This window comes from Phyllostomus discolor, chromosome X (genome assembly GCF_004126475.2).
Source record: "Phyllostomus discolor isolate MPI-MPIP mPhyDis1 chromosome X, mPhyDis1.pri.v3, whole genome shotgun sequence".
NCBI lineage: Eukaryota > Metazoa > Chordata > Mammalia > Chiroptera > Phyllostomidae > Phyllostomus > Phyllostomus discolor.
The window spans coordinates 72,651,027-72,678,094 of NC_050198.1; positions in this window are offsets into that span (position 1 = coordinate 72,651,027).

Sequence of the window (27,068 nt, forward strand, 5' to 3'; positions counted from 1 at the left end):
GTATGTTACTACTGAGTAGTTATGCAGTGTTGGTGTTATATAAACATCGTTTGAATATTTTCTTGGACAGAGAACAAAACTTTAGGTTTTTAAAAATAGTATCTGTATTTTAGTGACCAGATATTTGTACCTCATTATGATCAAAATTGATCAAATAGTCTGGCATAGAAAAAGGGAGCCATTCCTATTGGTATATTTTAAATTGTTCAAGTCAATAATATCAGTAATTTCATCCAGCATGTTCATTTGTTCAACTGTTTGGGGATACTCAACCTGACAGGCCCATTTCAATGAAGTGCTACTTCAAATCAGTTGTTCTACAACAAGGTTATAAACCAGGATGATTTACATTCATGGTAAGGTTTTTCCTTAGCTTTTTCTATGGCAAGATGATCTCTTCTATGCCCCAGGATTCTGAACTCTTCAAATGCAACAGGATTTCTGTTTAAGTACTGGAATAGATTCAAATTTTCTTTTTAAAGGAAACATTTGGCTTTGCCTAAAAGCAGTTCTGCAGGCAGTTCTATGTATAGGTGGACTATCTCTGCCTCAGCAAGAATACAAGTTAGGCCTCTTAATTGTCACACAATGTAATGTCAGCTTAGTCTTTAGCTTATCAGATATCTAAAGTATATGATTTTCACTTTAATTAATAGCTTGAGATATTAGGATTCTAGAAAAACTTGAGATCTCAGTCTTGAATGACTTCTATCCTGTACCTGAGAGAAGTACAGTTGAGACAATTGATATTTGAGATCAATTTACTGTGCTACACTAATTATCAATTCTTCTAGATTCTTGCAGTTCTAGTATATGCCAAGTTAGATCACATAATGCAATAGACCATGCTCTATTGGCTGAGTGCATAGTGAAAATACTTTCACAAGTGTTATAAGTTAATGGATTGACCTTGGCTTTTATGAATTTAATAAGAAACAGCTGTTTGAAAAACCTTTTATTTTTCTAGGAAAAAAATTACTCTGGAAGATGTTGCTAACCATGTTAATCAATATAAATAATAGAGGATAATATAAATTAGTCAACTCCTAGCCCTTCAATGATAATTCTTCAAATTGTGTTTTGAGAACATATATCAAGACAGGCTCATTTTGAGGAAGGAAAATATGATGGAGAGGTATACTGCATCAGAAAACTACTCAGAAAGGGCAAGGCTGGTGCTTCTCTTGGTGTTGCATCCTTTGATGAGGATCCAACATTAGTTTTGCAGAATACTAGAAGCACACTTTGGAAAGGATATGAAAATTTATTGTACCGATAACTGGCAACCTGGTTTCTTCATGTAGTATTGCATTATGAATTTGATAAGCAATTTGGTAGATATAAGTAATACTCATTGAACACCTTTGCTAGAAGCAAATGCCTCATAAAGGGCTAGTAGTCCAGGGGATTACATTCCCATTGTTGCCTATGTGAATAATGCCCTATTAGTTGTACAGTATACACTTAGCTATAACTGGTAACCCTGCCTCTGTCTCCATTGAAGTTATAATATTTTGAAAAGCACAATTAAACATTGTCAATAATGTTTATTAAATATGTGTGAACATGTGCCTATCATGTATATATATGTGTATTTGTGTGTGTGTATACCTGTGTTCATACTTGCACTTTGTTCTGATTGGGGCCTAAATTCAAGTTGGAAATCTGTCTAGTTTATGCTGAGTAATTGTTTTTTTTTTCTTTGTGCTTCTACTTTCTCAATTCTAGAAAATGTCACCCCAAAATTTCTACCTGACAAACCTGGGCTAAAATAGTACATTTTGGTAGATGCTCTTTATTAGGTTGAGGAAATTTCCTTCTATTGCTACTGAGCTGAAAGTTTTAATTTTGGTTATGAATGCTGTTAAAGTATGTCAAATGCCTTCTCTACATATATTGAATAAATAACATGGTTTTATTTTTTATTATTTTTTTAGAAGGGAAGGGAGGGAGGTAAATATCAGTGTGTGCTTACTTCTCACACAGCCCCCACTGGGGACCTGGCCTGCAACCCATGCATATGTCCTGACTGGGAATCAAACCAACAATGTTTTGGTTCGTAGGTTGGCACTCAATCCACTGAGCCACACCAGCAAGGGCGCTAATATGGTTTTAATTTTAGTCTGTTATAAAGGTGACTTTCATCAATTGCTTTTAAAATGCTAAGTTAATTTTAGCATTTTATATTTAGCATAAAATACTTGGTATAAATCCTACTTAATCATAGTGTATTATAGTTTTAATATATTACTGATATTTACTTGTACTCTTTTACTAAGGAATTTTGATTCTGTATTAATGAGTGCTGTCTAATTCTAATTTCCTTGTCCTTCTTTTTCAGGTTGTGGAAATAGTGTTATGCTGATCTCATAAAATGGAGTGGTAAGTATTCTCTCCTCCTCTAAGTTTTAAAAGAATTTGTGTAGGATTAGTGTTATATCTTCCTTAAATAAGAAAACCAAGGCTTGGCTGGTGTGGCTCAGTGGACTGAGCACCAGCCTGTGAACCAAAGGGTCATTGATTCAATTCCCAGTCAAGGCACATGCCAGGGTTGCAGGCCAGATCCCCAACAAGGGGCACATGAGAGGCAACCGCACATTGATGTTTCTCTCTTTTTCTACCTCCCTTCTCCTCTCTAAATATAAATAAATAAAATCTTAAAACAAAAAGAAAAGAAAACCATGTAGGCCTAAAGGCTTCCTTGTGGCCAGGCTTTTGATTTTTGATTCATTTTCCTTAATAGGTAGAAGGTTATTTACATTTCTATTTTCCATGTTTGAGTTTGGTAGTTTATGATTTCCAAGGTCTTAGATAATTTCTCCATGTGGTCATATTTATTAGTATCACATTGTTCATAATATTCCCTTCTTATATTTTCAGTGTCTGTGGGAACTGTAGTGTTGCCCTCTCAGTCATTTTTAACATTAGCATTCAAATTTTGTAAAAGAAAAATCTTTGACTTTGTTGATTTATTCTATAATTTCTCTGTTGCCTATTTTATTAATTTTAGTTCCTTTCTATTTAGTTTGGGTTTAATTTTCTCTTCTTATAATTTCTGAAGATGAAAGCAGAGGTCATTAATTTTAACATTTTTCTTTTTTTCAATTAAAAATATTAAGCTATATGTTTACCTCTAAGCATAGTATTAGCTTTATCCCACAATTTTTGATATGCTGTGCATTCATTATAGTTTAGTTCAAAGTAGTTTCTATTTTTCTTCTTATTTTTTCTTTGAATCAATGTTAATTTCTAAATATGTTGAAAATTTTCCAAGGTTGTCTCTATATTATAGATATCTAATTATTATTGATTTCTAATATAATTCCATATTCTATATGACTTCAGTCCTTTGAAATTTACGGCAATTTTTTTCCATAGCTGCACATTTAGTCTATTTTGGTGAATATTTGTGAATGTTTAATTACCAAGACATTTGAATAGAATATCTTTTCTGCAGTTTTTCAGTATAAAAATCTATGAATAACCTGTAGGTCAAGATGATTTATGTTATTTTTCATATCTTCTATATTTGTACTGATTTCTTATCTATCTATACTCTCTCTTTCTGAGAGAGGTATTAAAATATTTGATAATGATTGTATATTTATATATCTCTTAAATTTGTTAACTTTTATTTTGGCATTCTGAAGCTCTCTTGCTAAGTACCTACACATTTTGGATTATTATGTCTTCATGGTAAATTAACCCTTTTATTACTATAAGATAACTCTCTTTCTGGAATTAGCTTTTTCTGTATAGTCTATGTTTTCTGATTAATATTAATATTGCCATGATTTTTATCCTTTTAATTTCAAACTATATTCCTATATTTCAAGTACAGTTATTATAAAACACATAATTGGGTTTTGCTTTATTTTCCTATCTGATAATTTCCATTTCTTCAATTACAGTTATTTGGACCATTTATATTTAAACTAATCTTGCTATGGAAAGTCTGTTATCTTGCTATTTGCTTTCTGTTATGCAATATTTTCTTTCTATTTCTCTTTATTCCCTTCCCTCTTTTGTACTAATTTTGTATATTTTAGTATTTGTGTTTATTCCCTGTGTTGACCTTTTGTCAACATGTGACCTTTTGTGTTTATTTTCAGTGGTTTCTATAAAAATTTAAGAATTCATCCTTAACTAATTGAAGTCTAATTCACATAATATACCACTAGTTTTCATGCAGTATAAGAATATGAGATTATAATGTTTTATATCTTGATAGGCGTTTGGGTTACCTAGCTGTATGCATTTATTAACTCTCATCAAACTATAGTCCTAAAATCTGTGCACTTCACTGTATGTAAATTATACCTATATTTAAAAAATAAAAATAAAAATAAAAAAAGAGAATATGAGATTAGTATAATACCATATTCTCCTCCCAAAATATGTACTTTGGTGTGATATATTTTCCTTATGCATATGTTATAAACCCAATAACAAGTTGCTGTATACAGGTATGTAATGTTTTATTTTTATTTAATATGTTTTTATACTTATCCACGTACTTATACTTTCTGGTTTCATTTTTTCCCTGACAATCTGGGCTTCCATGTAGTATTATAACCTCTTGCCTGAAGAACTATTGTTTTAATCATTTGTTGCAGTATAGGCCTACTGGAGACAAATTCTGTGTCTATAGTATGTCTGGAAATGTCTTCATTTAATTTTTGAAAGATATTTTTATAGTGTATAGAATTCTAATGTGATAATTTTTCAACACCTTAAATGTGTAATTTTATTGCCACAATACCTTTTTGATAAGTCATCTGTCATTCTTATTGTTCCCATTTATGTAGTATTTAGTTTTTCTCTATATGGGCCTAGCTGGAGTTTCTTTGTATGCATCCTACTTGGTGTTGCTTAGATTTTTGGTTCTGTAGGCTGCTGAGTTTGATAGATCGGTTTTCAACAATTTTCCCCACCCTCCCAGTATGTTCTGGTATCTTGCTATCCCTATTAATTGGAGAGCATTAATAGGTGTCTATTTTAATTCTTGAATTTTGTTTGTCTTTGTGAGTTTTTGATAAATAGAATGCGATGGAAGTGATACTATGCTACTTCTTGGAATTACCATTGAGGGCTTGTGAACTTCCTGTTTTGCTCTCTTGAAAACCAGCTGATTTTTTGTAAGAAAGTCTGTGCTATCTTTCTATTATGGAGGCCATATAAAGAAGCACTGGGTGATGAGACATCCTGTTGTAAGAAAGTACAATGTAGTAGACTGAAGTGACCCAGTTTGATGCAGTCATATGAGGGACTTCATCTGATACTATGTGGAGAAGTATAACTACTGAGTCCGTAACCTATGGACTTTCAAGAAATGATAAATCATTGTTGTTTTAAATTACTGGGTTTTGTAGTGCTTGTTAAAGAATAATAGATAATTGCAATATAATTGCCATCTAGATGTTGGGTGTTTCTGTAGCAAAAATGTAAAATAGATGTCTCTGAGACTGGGTGACTGAAAGAGTGCTGAGCTCATTGTTATTTGTTAAAGGCTAATAAAGCTATGAGAAGACTGGTATTAGGGCCTGTAAAAGGGGATTCCTTATTATATATTGATATAACATTGACAATATTTCCACCTGTGATAACTTGAAAGGTAGAAATATACCTAACAAACAAATCTGGTTATGGTAATAACCAGGGAATAAAATTTTCAACAATTCAAAAGTGTCAATTGGCTATTTTTTAGCTGTCTGTGCTAAAGTATGAGAAGAGAGAGATGAGCTAAATTTCAATTTTCAAAATTAATGTGGAGTAAATATTTCCAATATAAGACTTACTAGTAATAAAAGTAAAACTTTTATTTCTCATTTGTAACTTTTTCAGACGGGAAATGGTTCTCAAAGGAAGGAATTGATTAAAGTCTGAGCATGTCACAAGGTCAAGATCAAATCAAGGGCGTAGATGTGGAAGGTCCTGGAGGATAAGACAATATCAAAAGAGAATCCACTTAGAGGAGAACCAAGGCATTCCAGCTAACCTCCTAAATGAATGAAGCTATATGAGTGACTCAAACTGGTACACTATGCAGTGGAAGAACCACCCAGGCAACCCACATAATTTTAAATATTTGTATGTTTTTTTCCTGTTTTTAATTGTTAAGTCTTTGGGAGCTAAATCTGACATCTGGGTTATATGATGGTTAGTTTCTATTTATTTACTTATTTATTTTTAAAATATTTTATTTATTTTTAGAGAGAGGGAAAGGGAAGGAGAAAAAGAGCTAGAGAAACATCAGTGTGTGGTTGCCTCTCACATGACCCCCACTGGGGACCTGGCCCGCAACCCAGGAATGTGCCCTGACTGGGAATCAAACCAACGACCCTTGGTTCACAGCCTGTGCTCAATCCACTGAGCTACAGCAACCAGGGTGGTTAGTTTCTATTTAAAATTAATTTCTCTCCTTTATTGCATCCATTTCCTTCTTTTTAATATCTAATTCATAGGTGTAGTTTATTTCACAATGTTAATAAACGTTTCAAAGGTGGAGTGGCAGTGTTAGGTGAGAAGGGAGCATTTTTCTTTTCTTTTCTTTCTTTCTTTCTTTCTTTCTTTCTTTCTTTCTTTCTTTCTTTCTTCTTTCTTTCTTTCTTATTTTTAGGGAGGGAAGGGAGGGAGAGAAAGAGAGAGAGAGAGAGAGAGAGAGGGAGAGAGAGAGAGAGAGAGAGAGAGAGAGAGAAACATCAATGTGCGGTTGCTGGGGGTCATGGCCTGCAACCCAAGAATGTACCCTGGTTGGGAATTGAACCTGTGACACTTTGGTTCCCAGCCCGCACTCAATCCACTGAGCTACGTCTGCCAGGGCTGCATTTTTCAATTTTACTGTATGAACAGGCATATTTTTGGACTATTTTTTTAAGATTTTATTTATTTATTTTTAAAGAGGGAAGGGAGGGAGAAAGAGAGAGAGAGAGAAACATCAATGTGAGCTTGCTGGGGGTCATGGCCTGCAACCCAGGTATGTGGCCTGACTGGGAATCGAACCTGCGACACTTTGGTTCGCAGCCCCTGCTCAATCCACTGAGCTATGCCAGCCAGGGGCTTGGACTATTTTTTAAACAGGCATTTCTACTTTGGTAAGATAAATACAATTTTAAGTGCATTTAATACAGTAAAACACTATATGCAAAATGGTATTCCTTCATAGACTAGAGTGCAGGGCTTGATCTACTATTCTTCCATGTTGTAGTAGGCCAGAAACTATACCATCCAGTTATTTGTCATGAAGCTCACAGATGTTCTCTATCATACTGTTGGCTTGCCCATTATTTTTTAATTATATTAATTTTCAACAATTTAAAACTTTGGTGATTTTTGCATAAAAATATATGGTGGATAAAATGGGTTGTTAGTCTGCATACTTCTCACACACATACATTTGTAGCTAAAAAGTTAAAAATTACATTTCTAAGTCAGCTTCTAGATATTATATAACTTTAGCTTTCATCAATCAGATATACTTAACTGATATTTTAAAAACAGATTTTCCAGCTCTTCTGGTGGCAAACATGATCATGGAGGCTTTGGGTTTATCTCTATTGGTATTTCTGTCACCAACTTTGTGGGAATCAAGGAGCAGGGCCAGAAGATGCATCCTTTAGTTGTTGCTATTATTTTTGTTGCCAGTATGGACCTAATGGGAAAGGCAGCAGCAGCTTCCATTGTATTGTTCTTGGAGTCAACAGTCTAAGTAAAATATTTAGGATTTCTCAGTTTCCTGGTTGAAGTAGACTTGGCAGCTTACTTGAGGTCTGACACCTCATTGTTTGTCTGGAAGTCATTCCTAAAGGTCCAGCCTCAATGAATTACACTCAGTTTTCCATAATGAGGCCTTCTATTTTGTGTTTAAAATAGCCTCAGTGATTTCTGCTTTCTGTAACTGATATCTGAGTGATACTCAAGGAAACCAAGAGATCTGGAAATATCTGACTCATATTTTAGTTATGGTAAACATAATACAGTTGGAAGTAGTAGACTCTAGTTTACCATAGGCTCTAACCCCCTCAAATGAAGGTGGCCATAGGTTACATACCATTTTCCCATGTATTTGTAGTTTGTTTTTATTTTTAATTTGGGGAGATTGAATTTACTTTTTTTAAACAAGATTTTATTTATTTTTAGACAGGGGAAGGGAAAGAGAAAGAGACAGAGAAACATCAGTGTGCGGTTGCCTCCTGCACTGCCTGCAATGGGGACCCGGCTCACAACCCAGGCATGTGCCCTGACTGGGAATCAAACTGAATTTATATTTTTAAAATTGTTTTTCAAGTATACTGGTCTCCATTTTCCTGCTGCAACTTCCCCCACCCCACTCACACCCACCTCCCACCCTCAATCCTTTACCCTTTTAGCTTTGTTCCTGGGTCCTTTATACATGTTCCTTGATGACCTTTCCCCTTCTTTCCCACTTTTCTTATTTATTTCACTGTCCCAGCAACTGTAGAAAACTGTTTGCCATTCTTCTAATACATAGCTAAAACATGGTTTTAGAAAAAGGCTTTTGATGGAAGATCTCTTAAAGAATGCAATTCTTCCATTTTATAACTGCTGCAAAATATCTTAAAGTCAAAGCCTGGCCATTAGAAAACTACACACCTAACCTGAATTATTTAAGCTGATGATAAAACTAGTTTTACTGAATTAAACATTATCATGCTCTTACAATCATATGTAGTAGGAAACAGCCCTATGAACATGGTTGTTTTATTAACCCTGATTGTTTTGGTATTATTTGTAATGTCACTTACCTCTATGAGGACACAGAAAAGAGATTTCAGGTCAAGTTGTTTCTTAAGATCAGATAAGAGATGATATTTTGCTTTTCACATTGGCTGTTAGAAAGGAAGAGCCAAAGCCAGTTGAATGATTAACTCCTAGTAAGTGTACAAGATTTCTTGCATGCATCTTGTGTATTAAACTTAATCCTAGATGCATTATTATACAACTCTTATTTTATTTTCTCTTTGCCCAAATTCCTTCAGGTAAGCAAAAACAATCCTATTGTACAATACTTTGAAACCTATACTGAAACTCAAATTGTTTTCCACAGATGCTATACAATCTGATATTCCAAGCACCAATATGTAATAGTTTCAATATCTTCACATCCTGTCCAACATTTTTTCCCTTGTTTTTTTGGTTACAACCTCTCTAGTGAGTGTGAAGTAATGTCTCATTGTGGTTTTGATTTGAATCTCCCAAATGTCTGAGTGTTTCTGCCTACATATTCTTCTATGAATTTTATGGTTTTATGTCTTATGTTTAAATCATTAATCTGTTTTTAGTTTACTCTTGTATGTGGTGAAAGAAAGTGATCTAGTTTCATTTTTTCCATGTATATATCGAATTTTACCAATACCATTTATTGAATAGACTATTTTTATCCCATTATATGTTCTGCCTCCTTTGTCAAATATTAATTAACCATATAACACAGGTTTATTTCTGGGCTCCCTATTCTGTTCCATTGATTTATATGTATGTTTTTATGAAAGTGCTTTACTGTTTTGATTACTATAGTCTCATAGTATAGTTTGATATCAGATAGCATGATACCTCCAATTATATTCTTCATTCTCCCTGAACACTAATTCCTCCTATTATTTTTTGTCCTTTTATATATGGATTTTATTTATTTATTTTTTAAAATTTTTAACTTTTTTCAATAATAATTTACATTCTTTTTTTTTAGAGAGACAGGAAGAGAGGAAGAAAGAGAGAGAGAGGAACACCAGGTTCCTCTGACAGGAAATGCATTAAAATGTGTAAGAGAAACATCAATTGGTTGCCTCTTGCAGGCCCCCACTGCAGGCCTGACCTGGCCGGCAACCCAGGCATGTGCCGTGGTGGGGAACTGAACCGGTGACCTTTTGGTTCACAGCCTGGTGCTCAATCCACTGAGCCACACCAGCCAGGGCCAATTACAGTTTACATTCAATATTATTTTGTATCAGTTTCAAGTGTACAGCTTAGTGGTTACACAATCATATACTTTACAAATTACTAACCCCAGTATTTCCACTATCAACCTGACACCACACATAGTTATTACAGTATTTAATGACTGTATTTCCTATGTCTTACTTTAAATCCCCATGACTGTTTTGCAACTAACAATCTGTCTTCTAAATTCTGAGACATTTTTCACCTAGTTCCCCAACTCCCATCCCCTTCGGAAACCATCAGTCTGTTCTCTGTATCTCTCATTCTGTGTTGTTTGTTATTATTGTTCTTTAGACTCCACATATAAGTGAAGTCATATGGTGTTTGTCTTTCCAGGACTGACATTTTACTTAGCACAATCCCTTCTAGGTAGATTCATGCTGTTGCAAATGGTAACATTTCATTCTTTTTAAATATTTGTTCCTGTTTCTCAAGGTTGCTGTGGCTATTTGGGTGTCATATGGACCCATGTAAAGTTTTGGATTATATGTTCTAGTTCTGTAAAGTACACCTTTGTTATTTTGACAGGAAATGCATTGAAACTATAGGTTGCTTTGGATTGTATGGAAATTTTAATGACATTAATTCTTCCTATCCACTAGCATGGTATATATTTTCATTTATTTGTATCTTCTTCAGTTTGCTATAGTTTTGAGTATAGGTCTTTTTGTACGTCCTTGGTTACATTTATTTATGGGTACTTTTTTATTCAATTATAAATGGGATTGATTTCCTAGTTTCCATTTCTGATAGTTCATTATCGGTGTATAAAATGCAATCAATTTTCTGAATATTAATTTTGTTTCATACCACATTACTGAATTTATTAATCAGTTTTAGTAGTTTTTTGGTGGAATCTTTAGGGTTATCCCTATATAGTATCATTTTATCTGTAAATAACAACAATTTTACTTCTTCCTTTTCAATGTGGGTACCTTTCATTTCTTCTTTTTGTATCATTGCCATGGCTATGACTTCCAGTACTATGGTGGATAAGATGGGTGAAAGTGAACATCCCTGTCTTGTTCCCAATCTTAAGGGGAACACTTGTAGTTTTTTTCCCATTGAGTATGATGTTGGCAGTGGGTTTGTCATAAGTGGCCTTTATTATGTGTAGGTATGATCCATCTTTTCCCACTTTGCTAAGTTTTATCATCAATGCGTGCTGAATTTTTACAAATGATTTTTTGCACCTATTGATATAATCACATGATTTTTACCCTTCATTTAGTTTAACAAATATTGTACCATGTTATTTGTTTTGCAGATATTATACCAATGTTGCATACCTAGAATAAATCACACTTGATCATGGTATATGAACTTTCTAATGTATTACTGGACCCAGTTTGCTAATTTATTTTGAGGATTTTTACATCTATGCTCATCAGAGGTATTGGCTTATACTTTTATTTATTTGTTTATTTCTTTATCTGTTATCTGTAGTGTCTTTATCTGTTTTTGAATTAGAATAATACTGACCATGTAAAGTGAACTTGGGAGTCTTTGCTCTTAATCTTTCTGGAATAATTTGAGAAGGATAGGTGTTAATTCTTTGAATGTTTGGTAAAATTCTCCTGTGAATCCATCTGGTCCAGGACTTACGTTTGTTGGAAGTTTGGGTGTCTGCTCTAATTTTATAAATTGTAATCAGTATACTCAGACTTTCTGTTTTTTTTTTTCTTGATTCAGTATTGGAACATTGTATGTTTCTAGCAGTTTAGCCATTTCTTCAAGATTGTTTAATATGTTGGCATTTAGTTCATAATATTTTCTTATAATGTTTTGTGTTTTATGGTATCAGTTGTTATAGCTCCTCTTTCATTTCTGATTTTATTTATTTGTTTACTCTTTTTTTCTTGATGAATCTGGTTAAAGATCAATTAGACTTATTTCAAAGAAAGAGCTATTGGTTTCATTGATCTTTTGTGTTGTCCCCTTTAGATTCTATTTCATTTATTTCTGCTCAGATCTTTATAATTTCCTTCCTTCTGCTCACTTTGAGTTTTATTTGTTGTTCTTTTTGTAGCTCCATTTGATGTAACATTTGATTTTTTATTGTTATTTTATTACAATTGTCCCAATTTTCCTCCTTTGCCCTCCTCCAACCATCCCAACACCACTTCCACAGTCAATTCCCACACTGCTATGCATGTCCATCGGTCATTCATACATGTTCTTTGTCTAGTCCTTTCTCATTCTTTCCACCATCATCCCTTTCCCCCTGCTGCTCTGGTCACTTTCAGTCTGTTCCATGTTTCTGTGACTGTGGTTTTATTTTGTTTATCAGTTTATTTGGTTCATTAGATTCCTCTTGTAGGAGACTTTTCTTATATCTTGAGTTAGGCCTGTAATGCTATGAATTTCTCTCTTAGGACTGCTTTCACTGTGTTCCATAAATTTGGGGTTGCTATGTTCTTATTTTCTTTTTAAAGACTTTATTTATTTATTTTTAGAGAGCAGAAGAGAGGGAGAGAAACGCCCATGTGTGGTTGCCTCTCAAGCACCCCCTATTTGGGAACCTGTACTGCAGCCCAGGCATGTAACCTGACTGGGAATCAAACCAGAGACCCTTTGGTTCACAGTCCAGTGCTCAATCCACTGAGCCACACCGGCCAGGACTGTGTCTTATTTTAATTTGTTAAGGTATATTTAATTTCTTCCTTGATTTTATTGTTAACTTATTTATTGCTTAGTAACATGTTATTTAAATGCCATGTGTTGCACTTTTCAGTTTTTTCCTTGTAATTAATTTCTTGTTCCATACAATTGTGGTCAGATAAGATGTTTGATATGATATCAACCCTCTTAAATTTATCAAGACTTGTTTTGCATTCCAACTTGTGGTCTATCCTAGAAAATGTTTTATGTGCACTTGAGAAGATTGTATATTCTGCTGCTTTGGGTGAAATGCTCTGAAAATGTAAATTATATCCATCTAGTGTATTGTGTCACTAAGGCTACTGTTTCTTTATTGATTTTTTTGTCTGGATGATCTATCAACTGATGTTAATGGGGTGTAAAAATCCCCTACTGTGGTTGTATTACTCCCAGTGGAAATTTAAAAAAAAAACAGGGGTAGCACCAATTTTCATAGCAGCACAATTTACAATAGCCAAGTGCTGGAAACAACCTAAGTGCCCATCAGTAAAGAATGGATCAAAAAATTATGGTGTATTTACATAATGGAATACTATGCAGCAGAAAGAAAGAAGGAGCTCCTACCTTTTGCAATAGCATGGATGGAACTGGAGAGCATTATGCTAAGTGAAATATGCCAGGCAGTGAGGGACAAATACCATATGATTTCACCTTTACGTGGAACGTAATCAACAAAACAAACAAGCATGTAAAATATAACTAGAGACATTGAAATTAAGAACAATCTGACAGTAATCAGAGGGGAGGTGAGAGGGGATAATGGGGGCAAGAGGGGAAGGGTTTTCAGGAACAACTATAAAGGACACATGGACAAAACCAAGGCGGGTGGAAGCAGGGGAAGGAAGTGGGAATGGCTGATGTGGTGGGGAGTGGTAGGGGGTAGATGCAGACAACTGTACTTGAACAATAAAATAATTTATAAAAATAAAATAAAATATCAGTTCATATTTAGAGTGAGAAATATGTTCTCTTGGGACTTCCTAAATAACAACCAAAATCTCCCATTTAGTATTTATATATTTTTTAGTTTATGTATTTTTCCACCATTCTATCTACCTCCCATGCAAATTCTGAAAAGAAATATGCACCTATGACTTTATGCTCTTATATGAAAATTTCTTTTCAAAGTACTTTTTCTATAGGTAATTCACTTCACCCAAGAGGCAGCATTTTAGGGAAATCACACAAAAAATTTGGCTGTTTGTTGAATTAAAAATAAGTCTCACTCAAAGTTAAATATTGCCATTTAAATTGAGGTAATAAGTGATAAGTTATTAGTGCCAGGAATAAATACTCAAAGTCTGGTATTTATCATTGTTTCCCTTTAATTTCTGAACTGACAAGTGATAATTGCTCAGGCAATTAAAATAATTAGGTAAATGTGGAGGCACAAAAGGAGAAATCTCTTAGAAGTGCAAATTAAATGCATAAAGAGAGATTCACATATGTTTTCTGCACCTTATCCTGGAGTAGACTGATTACCAGGTGCCTTTTAGTGGTTTGATGATTGATAGATCACATGCCATCTGAGTTCTCTCTGGGACACAATCCCACTAGAAGCACACTTACTTCAGAATGTAGGTCTAGTTTTAAAGGAGGCCTCTGGGGATCTTTGGATTTGTATTTTATAAGGGTATTGGTAATAAAAGATGGTTTTCAGAACCCACATTTGTTCAATATCTTGTGAAATTTTAATGTGTTTTTTTAGGTATGCCTTATTTTATGTTATGAGTAAAATCTTTGGATGATCTTATTATTTAAGAATGCTTATTCACTACTTGAGCTTTAGGGGGCAGTCTGAGGGAAGCTGTGGAAAGAATTGGTAGATTGGCAATGGCTTTGTTAGAGAAATTACAGTTTCTGTGAAGAAAATAATGTTGCTAAATAAAATAGGCCAACCTGAATTTAGAGAGAATATACCTAAAAAATCAATAAAAAGGGGAATTAACTGTGAGAACCACTTTTGTGTTTGTGTGCACATCAAACACTTAAGATACTCCATATTCTGATGGGATAGTGACAGCTGGGATTGATGTCAGAGATTGATAATACTAATTTCTAAGGAGAGAGTATCCAAGAAGTAAGTACGTGGTATTTTTTAAAAATTTTGAAAATTTGTTCTATTAGGCATGACTTATTCAGTTCAGGTATATGTTCTATTAAGTATTTATTCAGAATATTGTAGTACACTACTGATGGTTATATGAACCAATATCAAATTATTTATCTTATTTAACACCCTTGATTTAACTAATTTAAGATATATTCCTTCTAAATTAAAATTAGCCTTCATTATATAGAATTTTTTTCATAGAAACTCATTTATCATATTAAACTCCTGCCATTCAGGACCTGAAATGCTTTTGCACACAGTGCATATTTATCTACAGTTTGTGCACAGGGGACCTTAAATGAGTTTAGCTTATAGCAAAATTTAGACTTTTATGAGATTTGAAAGGAGAGTATTCAGTGAATTTGTATGAGAGAGGGTTTTATTAAAAATTATGCTAACTGGGTGGAAAATGGCAACCAATAAGGGGAAGCTGAAACCGCTTGCTCTTGCGCCCAACTCATACACTTAGCTGATTTTCCAAAAAATAAAGTGAACAGTCAACAGAAACTTAGCTGATATGAAGTTTGGAAGCCAAAGATTACAGAAGATGCTTCAAAATGGGTGGTAAGGAGGTTCTATAGGTGGATGGGGAAAATCCCTGGGCATGGCACCAGCAGCTACTATGCCAGCAACCATAGAAAGCCTGGTAAGAGATAGCAGCTTAGTGGCTCCCTCCATTCCCAGGGTAGGGACTCCCCAGACCTGGGACTGGAGTGACTTGGATACACAAAGTCATCAGGGGAACCAGACTACACACACACACACACACAGCTAGAGGCACACCTAATGCTGCAGCAGTAAACGCCAACCAGGAGAATGACAGAGATACTATATGAACCTGGATCTCAGGGAAGAAGAGGGCCATGGCTAGCCATGACTGCGATAGACTCTTGACGTTTTGGAGAAGTGGTATGTATGAAACGCCAGACAGTGATTCAGCACTGCAATGGGAACACCCAGTGAGGCTCTTTTAAAAGAGAAGCTGAGGTGTGCTGGGCAGGGACCCCGCATGTGCAGCTGTCCTGACAACAAGGAAAAAGGATTTTGGGCACGATTTGCTCCCACTTAGTGAAGCTGGGCAAATTGATCAAAAAGGTGCAAAAGGAGGTGATTTCTTGGCTCCAGCCCAGCACAGCTGTATAGAGTGGAGAGTGCAGGCCATTGGTATGCAGTGAGGGCAGTGGTCTGGGAACTGTTCACCTGGGATTATTTAAAGCCAGACTGAGCCCCCTTCTTTGGCAGAACCTCCAGGAATTGAAGGTTGTGTTCAGCCCCCAATTCCTGCAGGAGCATGGGAAGATCTGCAAAACAAGCTGGGCAGGCTTAACAACACTGCTGGGGGCATTTCCCCCAGAGAAAGGCAGCAAGCAGGGTACCTAAAAGGGTCCATTTTGAACTTTTCACAGAGAGACAAAGTACACTGGGACCTACTTCACTGATGGCATCAAACAGGAAGTTCAGAAAGTGGTGCAGCAGCAAGGGGGATTCAGGGTTCCTCCCAGCAGGAGAGAGCCAACACTCTTACACAAATTTTCACCCATCCCGTGAAATAGAAAGCTATTTAATCAGTAACTAAACGTTATTGGAAATAAGATGGGACAGAGTAAGATGACAGGTATTGGAGCAGGGGGAATACACCCACCATTTTCTCAGAAGACTGAACAGTGCCTCCCAGGGGAGATATGAAGGCCCCAACCTCTCAATCCTAACAGAAGCTTCCTGTATAGGCAAGGAAAAGAGATACAGGCAGTGTTGCCAGAAGTTGCACAACCTACCCAGGGACCTTGAGCTGATAAAAAACCCAAAACAGATCCAGAAAGTAGTCAGAAGGGAAACATTAACAGCTGAGATGAATTTCACTTTGCTCTTCTGCAGAACTTGTGTGGTTTTTTTCTTCTTTTTTTCCCCTGCTCATAGACTTTTAATATTTCTCCTTTTGCTTCAGTTACATTCCAACTAACTCACTACTCTTGGTCTTTTATTTTTTATTCTTTTTATACAGGTTTATATATTTTTCGCATTATTTTTATTTCAAATCCCACATGACACTCTTCCCTGGTCTTACTCCATTTTGCCTTTTTCCTGACCTTTCTTACTGTTGTAAAAAGTAAGCTTTACAACAGTAAACAGTATTGTAAACTTTATTTTCTCCCATACTACACCATGTTCTGATTCCTTACACTTACTATTTCTTCTCCATCTATCTTTGCAAAAGCATTCTTTCTTTCTTAACTTAGCTCACATTCTTCTTCCCCCTCTTATAGTAGTCTTTTTTCTTTTCTACCTTTATAAATTGTGGCTAGTTGGACAAGGATATCATGATATTGCTGTTCTTCTCCAATGGTATTCCTATTTGTTCACTATTTGTTAGAACTTCAGATCCCATAGGATACCCTTCCCCTGTCTTACTCCATTTTGCCTTCCCCCTACACTTGATCAGTTGAGTTAGGCATTTTATTTTATATTATAATTTTATTTTTCCATTCCTTAGTCTGGGTTCTATCCCTTACTTTTGTTAGTCTTCCTCCCTCATCCTCTCAAAATCATTTTTCTTTACTGTAGATATCTCATATTCACTTTTCTCTTTTCTATAATATTCTTATTCCCTTTCCAGCTTTATTAATCTTCACTCAGCTGTCATTGTTATTGACTCTGCTGTGGTTTTTCTGCAAATTTTTTCCCATTGGTTCAATCAATACCTTTTTAATTTTACTTCAAACCTCATACTATACTCTTCCCTTTTCTTAATCCATTTTTTGCCATCACCCTGTTTTACTTATGTTTTAAATTTTATCATCTCCCTTTCTTCACATCATTTCTATTCACTACTCTTATTATTTCTCCCCACTCTTCCCACTCAAAATTGTTTTCCCTACTTTAGTCATCTCATTTTCCCTTTTATCTATCTTATAATATTTTTAATCTCTTTCCATCTTTATTAAACTTTGCTCAATTGCTGTTGATATTGCCAATGTGGTAGGTTTTTCTTTTGCTGGTGTGTGTTTGATTTTTTGGTAATAATGATTTGTTAACCAACACCTGTACAACAGCAGGAATTCTGACTACCAGTCATCCAGCATGAGGGGAAACCCACCAGTGAATAAGCCACCAACAAGCAAATCCCAAGTGCAACAAGAAAGCCCTCACAAACTAAATAAAGGGCAACACTAGAGCATCCATATAAAGAGCTCTAAGAGATATGCACCACTGAGTCCCACAAGCTCCTAATGCAGAGTATACCCCACAAAGACAGAGAGGCAAAACAGAGCATCCTGAGATGCAGAAACAAACAAAAAGAGTCACCTAGAATGGGGAGACAAAGAAAGAAACCCCAATTAAAATAATGGAGGAATCCACAGAAAAAATAGCTAAATGAGAGTGAGGCAATCTGTCAGACATAGAATTTAAAAATGGCTTTAAAAACATGCTCAAGGAACTCAGTGACAGTTATGAGGAACAGGGTGGGAACTACAGAAGCATGAAAAAGGAAATAGAAACTATGAACGAGAACTAGGAAGAAATGAAGAATACAATATCTAAAAGGAAAATGCACTAGGAGGAAATAAGTAGGTTGGATAAAGCAGAAGATGGAACATAGACACTAAAATCTCCAACAAAATATTGGCAAACCAGATCCAGCAATAATTAAAAAGGCCATACAGCATGATCAATTGGGATACTTCCCAGGGATGTAAGGATGGTACAATATTTGCAAATCAACAAATGTAATACATAACATAAACAAAAGAAAAGACAAAGATCAAATGATCATATTAATAGAAGAAGAAAGAGCATTTGATAAGGCACAACACCCATTTATGATAAAAAATACCCAGCAAAATGAGAGTAGAGAATAAACCTAACCAAGGAGATAAGACTTGTACTCAGAAAACTACACAACACTGAAAAATGAATTAAGGAAGACAGAAATAAAGGGAAGCATATCTGTGTTCATGGATTGGAAAAATACTATCACTAAAATATTCATACTACCCAAAGCAATCTATAGATTCAACAGAATTGCTATCAATATACCAATGATATATTTCATAGATATAGAACAAATACTTCAGAAATTTATATGGAACCATAAATGACCCTGAATAGCCTCAGCAATTATGAGAAAGTACAAAATAAGAGGGATCATAATACATGATATGAAGCTAGATTACAAGGCCACAGTAGTCAAAACAGTCTCGTACTGACATAAGACAGACATATAGATCAATGGAGCAGAATAAAGAGCCCAGAAACAATCCCAAGTCTCTATGTTCAATTAATATTCAAAAAAGGGGGCAAAAGCATAAAATGGAGTAAAAATGGCCTCTTCAACAAATGGTGTTGGGAGAGCTGGACAGCTACATGCAAAACAAAACAAAACAAACAAACAAACAAACAAACAAACACCCAAAAACTCGATCGCTAACTTACACCATACACAAAAAATAAATTCAAGGTGGATAAAAGGCTCAAATAAATATTGTGACACCATAAAAGTCTTAGAGGAAAACATAGGCAGTAAAATGTCAGATATCCCACACAGCAATATCTTCACTGATGTATCTCCTAGGGCAAGGGATATAAATGAAAGAATAAACAAGCGGGAATACATCAAATTAAAAAGTTTTTGCATGGCTAAAGAGAACATTAGCAAAATGAAAAGGTAGCCAACTGTATGGGAAAACATGTTTTCCTTTGATACCTTGGACCTGCATTTGATTTCAAAAATAGATAAAGAATTCATATGACTCAACACTAGGAAGACAAACAATTCAATAAAAATGGGCAAAGGACCTGAACAGATACTTCTCTAAGGAGGACCTACAGAGGGCCCAGAAACATATGAAAAGATGTTCAGCTTCACTAGCCATCAGAGAGATGCAAATTAAAACAGTGAGATACTACTTCATACCAGTCATAATGGCCATCATAAACAAATCAACAAACGAGTGCTGTTGAGGATGCGGGGAAAAAATATCCCTAGTACACTGTTGTTGGGGATGAAGACTTGTGCAGCCACTGTGGAAAACAGTACAAAATTTCCTTGAAAACAAAAATCAAACTTCCTTTGGCCTTGCAGTTCCACTGCTGAGAGTATACACTATGAATCCTGAAACACCAATTGAAAAGAACCTATGAACCTAATGTTCATAGCAGTGTTAATTACAATAGCGAAATGCTGGAAACAGCCTAAGTGCCCATCAGTAAATGAGTGGATCAAAAAACTGTGATATGTTTACACAATGGAATACTATGCAGCTGAAATAAAAAGGAACACCTACACTTTGCAATGTCAGGGATGGAAGTGGAGACTATTATGCTAAGTGAAATAAACCAGTTGGAGAAAGACAGATTTCACCTATAACATGAATCTAATGAACAAAATCTAACTAATGAAGAAAATAGAACCAGAGGTATGGAAATATGAAACAGATTGAAAGTGACCAGAGTGGAGGTAGGAGTGGGATAATGTAGGAAAGAAGGGGAAGGATCAGTCAAGGAACTTGTATAAAGGACCCATATTAACTGATTACAGGCTGTGTATTGACTGAGGAAGTGGGTGGTAAGCTGGTCAGTCAAGAGCAATGGGGGAGAAATTGGGACAACTGTAATTGAACAACAATAAAAAAATTGATGCTAACTGATACCAGGGTCAGCAACAATCATTTAGGAGACATTTTTGAAAGTGGTAAGCTGGGAGGCTTATTTCAAAATAAATTAATATGTCATTCTACTTCCTATTGCTTAAACATGATGAATGACACCAAATAAATAACTTTGATTTGATAAATAATTCTCCTAAATGATATTTAGAAAACTTTAGAGTAATACTAGTCAATCAACCATAATTATTGACTGCTCACTTTGTTTATGTTAATTTAGGTTATTAAGTATAAAGATTTATTGAATGTCTGTTTAGTAAGTGTTCTTACTAAACAAATAAGAGAGCAAATAGAACCAGAGACATGGAAATAAAGAACTGACAGTATCCAGAGGTGAGGGGGAGTGGGGGATAATAGGGAAAGAATGGGAAGGGTCAAGTCAGGGAACAAGCACAAAGGACCCAGGGTCAAGGACAATGGGAGTGGGAGGATTGAAAGTAGAAGGTGGGGGTGAGTATGGTGGGGGACAGTAATGGGGGAAAAAGGGGACAACTGTAATTGAATAATAATAATTTTTTCCCTAAGTTTAATCTTCTCTGCTGTAATTTAAGCTCTTTGCAGAACTAAACTTTTCTATGTTGTTGCTTTTTTCTCCTTCCTAGATTATAAGAATTTCTTTAGGACCTTACTATTACCTGACTTCATATATTATTTGAATTATTATTTTGAAATAATTATAGATTTACAAAATATTGCAGAAGTGTTTACATAGGTGCTGATTACCCTTCAACTAGACTCCTTGGTATTAAGGGCTTACATACTTATATCCAGACCAGGAAATTGACATTGATATATTCCATAGATTTTTAATCCAGATTTTACTAATTGTAAAAGCACTCATTTTCATGTGCGAATATACAATGTTTTCATATGTGTTGTTTTGTGTAAAAATCACCATGATCAAAACAGAGAGCTATTCTATCACTATAAGTACCTTTATTCTTTTAAAGCCAGGCCAACTCCCATGATTTACCTCCCTGCTCACTAAACCCTAGCAACCATTAATTTGTTATGCATTTCTAAAATTTTGTCATGTCAAGAATGTTACATAAGTGGAATTATAGACTGTATAACTTTCTGAGATTAGCTTCATTGCTCAGCATAATTCACTTTGAAATCCATCAGAGATGTCTAATGTATTAATAGTTATTCCTGTTTATTGCTGAATTGTACTTCTTGGTATAAATATGCCGCAGTATGTTTAAACATTCATCCATTGAAGGAAATTGGTTACTTTAAATTTTAGCCATTGTAAATAAAACCAGTATAAAATTTATGTACAAATTTTTGTGTGAACATAAATTTTCATTTCTTTTCTATAAATGTCCAAGAGACCAAGTACTGGGTTTCATGGTAAACATGCGTTTAGTTGTGTAAGAAACTTCCATTTCCAAAATGGCTCTACCATTTTACATTGCCTTAAACACAATTATTGCTCAAGTTCCTGCAAGCTTGCTATTATTTGGTGTTTTCACTGTTGTCTTAAATTTTATTTTATTTTAAAATAATTTTTATCATTATTCTATTACAGTTATCCCAATTTTTTCCCCTTTGCCCTCCTCTGCCCATACCATACCCCACTCCCACAGTCAATTTCCATACTGTTGTTCATGTCTGTGGGTCATTCTGATAGGTATATAGTGATATCTTATTGTGGATTTAATGTGCATTCTCCGAATGGCTTAATGATTTTGAACATCTTTTTATGTGCATATATCATGTGCATATCTTCTTTAGTGAAATGACTGTTCATGTCTTTGACTCACTTTCAAATTGAATTGTTTCCTTTTTGACTGTTGAGCATTGAGAATTATTTATATATTTTAAATCTAAGGTTTGTCAGGTATGAGGTTTGCAAGCATTTTCTCCCTGTTACTAGCTTTCTTTTCATCCTCTTTAGAGGATCTTTTGCACAGCATTAAAATATTTTTTTAACTTTGCAGGTTTTTATTGTGTGTGTGTGTATAATTTTTATAAACACTAGGTAAAATTAATTTTATATTTTATTTTTTTTCTTTGAGCATTTCCCCATATCATGAAAAAATCTTTAAATATATAATTTTTAATGGCTTCATATTATTCTGCTGTATAGATATATTGTAATTTATTTAAATACTTTTCTAGTCTTAGACACTTAAATTGTTTCCTTTAAAGTACATAAATATGTGAATGGTTTTTGGTGATTTCTTTTTATTCATGTAGGTGACTCTTTGGTATGTATTTATTTTTCTTTTTTTATTATATTTTAATCATTGTTCAAATACAGTTTTCTCCTTTTTAATCCCAATCCATTCCCCCAGCATTAAAATATTTTTAATGAAATTCAATCTATTGATTATTTCCTTTATGGATTATGCTCTTGGTTTCAAGTCTAAGATCTCTCTGCCTGGGCCTAAATCTTAAAGACTTCCTTCTATTTTTCTTAAAAGTTTTATAGTTTTACATTTTTACATTAAAGTCTATGATCCATTAAGATTTTTTTGGTATGAGATTTGAGGCTTTAGGTTAAAGTTGATTTTCTCAAGCTTCGTGTGGCCAAATTCTCCAGCATAATGTTGAAAAAAAATTTCCTTCCTCTGTTGAATTGCTTTTTCATCTTTGTCAAAAATAAGCTTAACATATTTGTATAAATATATTTCTGGCTTTCTGGCTCCTCTATTCTGTTACATTTTGTGTGTGTGTGTGTGTGTGTGTATCCCTTCACCAATACTAGCTCTTTTGAGAAGAGTTTTTCTTCCCACTTCATTTTATCAAAATTGTTTTGGATATTATATGTCCTTTGTCTTTCCATTATAACATTTGAAATAAGTGTCTATCTACAAAAATATTTGCTGTAATTTTCATAGGAATTGTGTTAAGTCTATAGACCAATTTAGGGAGAATTGACATCTTAACTATGCTGAATCTTACATTCCATGAACATGTGAATAATTCCAATTACACATCTTGTACATATTTTGCTAAGTTTATACCTAAGAATTTAATTTTCTTTAAAAAATTGTAAATGGTGGTGTGTGCTATGGCCCTGATGAACTCATTGCTTCTAGGAAGTTTTTTTTTTCTTTAATAATAGAGTCTGTGAGATTTTCTATATGGATGATCAAGTCACATGATGACAGAGACAGCTTTGCTTCTTTTTAAAAAATTTCTACAGCTTTCATTTCTTTTCCTTGACTAGTAGTACTGAATAGAACTTCCAGTATTATAATGAATAAGAGCAAGAAAGCAAATATTTTTGCATTATTTTGGATCATAGGGGGAAAACACTTAGTATTTCATCCTTAAGTATGATACTGGTTCTAGATTTTTAATTGCTGTTCTTTATTAAATTGATGAAATTTCTTTTTACCTTTTTTTGTTGTTCAAATACCATTGTCTCCATTTGGGCCCCCCACCACCATTCCTCCCACCCAGCCATCTCCACCTCCCACCATCAATCCTACCCATTTTGGGCTTTGTCCATGTGTCCTTTATACATGTTCCTTGACAACCCTTCGCCCTTTTCCCCTCATTAACCCTTCCCATCTCCCATCTGGTTACTCACAGTTTGTTTTTAATTTCAATGTTTGTAGTTATATTTTGCTTGCTTGTTTGTTTTGTTGATTAGGTCTTACTTATAGGTGAGAGCATATGGTATTTGTATTTCACTGACTGGCTTATTTCACTTAGCGTAATGCTCTCCAGATCCATCCATGCAGTCACAAAGGGTAGGAGCTCCTTCTTTCTTTCTCCTTCATACAATTCCATCATGTAATTGTACCACAGTTTTTTCATCCACTCATTTACTGATGGGCATGTAAGCTGTTTCCAGCACTTGGCTATTGTGAACTGTGCTGCTCTGAACATTGGGGTGCATAGGTTGTTTTGAATTGGTGTTTAAGGATTCTTACGATATAGTCCCAACAGTGGAATTACCAGGTCAAAAGGCTGTTATATTTTTAGTTTTCTGAGGAAATTCCATATTGTTTTTCACTGTGGCTGCACCAGTCTGCATTCCTACCAACAGTGTACTAGGGTCCTCTTTTCCCCAAAACCTAGCCAGCACTTGTTGTTTGTTGATTTGGTTATGATAGCCCTTCTGACTGATGTGAAGTGGCATCTCATTGTGGTTTTAATTTGCATCTCTCTGATGGCTAGTGATGCTGAGCATCCTTTTATGTGTCTCTGGACCCTCTTTATGTCCCCCTGGAGAAGTGTCTGTTCAGGTCCTTTGCCCATTTTTTAATTGGGCTATTAGACTTCCTGAAGTGGTGTCCTGTGAAATTTTTATATCTTTTGGAGATCAAACCTTTGCCTGAAATATCATTGGCAAATATATTTTCCCATACAGTTATTTCCCTTTTCATTTTGCTGATGTTTTCTTTAGCCATGTAGAAGCTCTTTATTTTGATGTACTCCCATTTGTTTATTCTTTCCTTTATGTCCCTTGCTCTGGGGGACATATTGGTGAAAATATTGCTGCATGGAATATCTGAGATTTTCTTGCCTATGTTCTCCTTTAGGACTTTTATGGTCTCAGGACTTATATTTAAGTCTTTTATACACCTTGAGTTTATTTTTGTGTATGGTATAAGTTGGTGGTCAAGTCTCATTTCTTTGCATGTAGCTGTCTAGATCTCCCAATACCATTGTTCGAAGAGGCTATTTGTATTCCTTTTTATGCTTCTATCCACTTTGTAAAATATTAATTGACCATGGAGACATGGGTTTATTTCTGGGCTCTATTTTCTGTTCAATTAATGTATGTATCTTTTCTTATGCCAGTACCAGACTATGTTGATTACAGTGGCTTTGTAATACAGTTTCATATCAGGTATTGTGATCACTCCTACTTTGTTCTTCTTTCTCAAAATTGTTTAAGGTATTTGGGGTCATTTATGGTTCCACATAAATTTTGAAATATTTGTTCTATATCTGTGAAATATGTCATTGCTATTTTAATAGGGATTGTATTGAATCTATAAATTGCTTTGGGTAGTATGGACATTTTGACGATGTTAATTCTTCCAATCCACAAACAGGGTACATGACTCCATTTGCTTGTGTCTTCCTTGATTTCTTTCTTCAGGGTTGTGTAGTTTTCTGAGTATGGGTCTATCACCTCCTTGGTTAGGTTTATTCCTAGCTACTTTATTTTTCTTGTTGCTATGTCAAATTTGTTTTTCTTTTCCTGAATTATGTTTCTGATATTTCATTGTTGGTACACAAAATTGCCTTTGATTTCTGAATATTGACTTTGTATCCTGCTATTTTGCCAAATTCACTTATTAGGTCGAGTAGTTTTTTGGTGGAGTCTATAGGATTTTCTATGTACACTATCATGTCATCTGCAAAAAAATGAGTTTTCTTCACCCTTTCTAATTTGGATGCCTTTTATTTCTTTTCTTATCTGATTGCTGTGGCTAGGGCTTTCAATACTATGTTGAATAGAAGTGGTGAAATTGGACATCTGGTCTTGTTCCTGATCTTAGTGGGAAAGCTTTTATTTTTTGCCCATTTAGTATGATGTTGTCTGTAGGTTTCTTATACATGGCCTTTATTATGCTGAGGAATACTTCCTCTATGCCCATATTGCTGAGTATTCTATCATAAAGGGGTGCTCTACATTATCAATTGCTTTATCCGCATCTGTTGATGTGATCACATGATTTTTGTCTTCCTTTTGTTTATGTGATGTATAATGTTTATTGATTTGTGAATATTGAACCATCCTTGCATCCCTGGGATGAATCCCACTTAACCATGGTGTATGATCCCTTTAAAGTATTGCTGAATGTGGATTGCCTATATTATGTTGAGGATTTTAGTGTCTATGTTCATCAGTGATATTGGCCTGAAGTTTTCTTTCTTTGTTGATCCTTTATCTGGTTTTGGGATTAGGATGATTCTTGCTTCATAAGAAGAGTTTAGGAGTCTTCCATATTCTTGGATTTTTTTGAATAGTCTGAGAAGGATAGGATTAACTCTTCCTTAAATGCTTTGTAAAATTCTCCTGTGAATCCAGCCATTCCAGGGCTTTTGTGTGCCAGGAGTTTTTTTATTACTGCTTTCATTTTGTCAGCTGTTACTGGTCTGTTCAGGTTTTCTGCTTCATCTTCATTCAGTTTTGGAAGATTATATTTTTCTAGAAATTTGTTCATTTCACCTAGGTTTTCAAATTTCTTGGCATATAATTCTTTGTAGTAATTTCTTACGATCCTTTGTATTTGTCTAGTATCTACTATAATCTCTCCTCTTTCATCTCTGATTCTGTTTATTTGGGTTATCTCTCTCAAAAAAATGAGTCTGCTTAAGGGCATGTCAACTTTGTTTATCTTTTCAAAGAACTAGGTCCTTGATTTGTTTATCATTTGAATTATTCTTTTAGTCTCTATGTTGTTTAATTCTTTTCTGATATTGGTTACTTCCTTCTTTCTACTCGATCTGGGCTTTGTTTGTTGTTGTTCCTCCAGTTCTTGTAGTTGTAAGGTTAGGTTGTTTATTTGAAATGCTTCTATCTACCTTTTTTATGTAGGCCTTTACTGCTATGAAATTCCCTCTCAGGACTACCTTCACTGTGTCACATGTTTTGGACTTTGTGAGTTTATTTTCATTTGTTTTCAGAAACTTTTTGATTTCTTCCTTGATCTCATTATTAATCCTTTCATTGTTTCATAACTTGCTGTTCAATC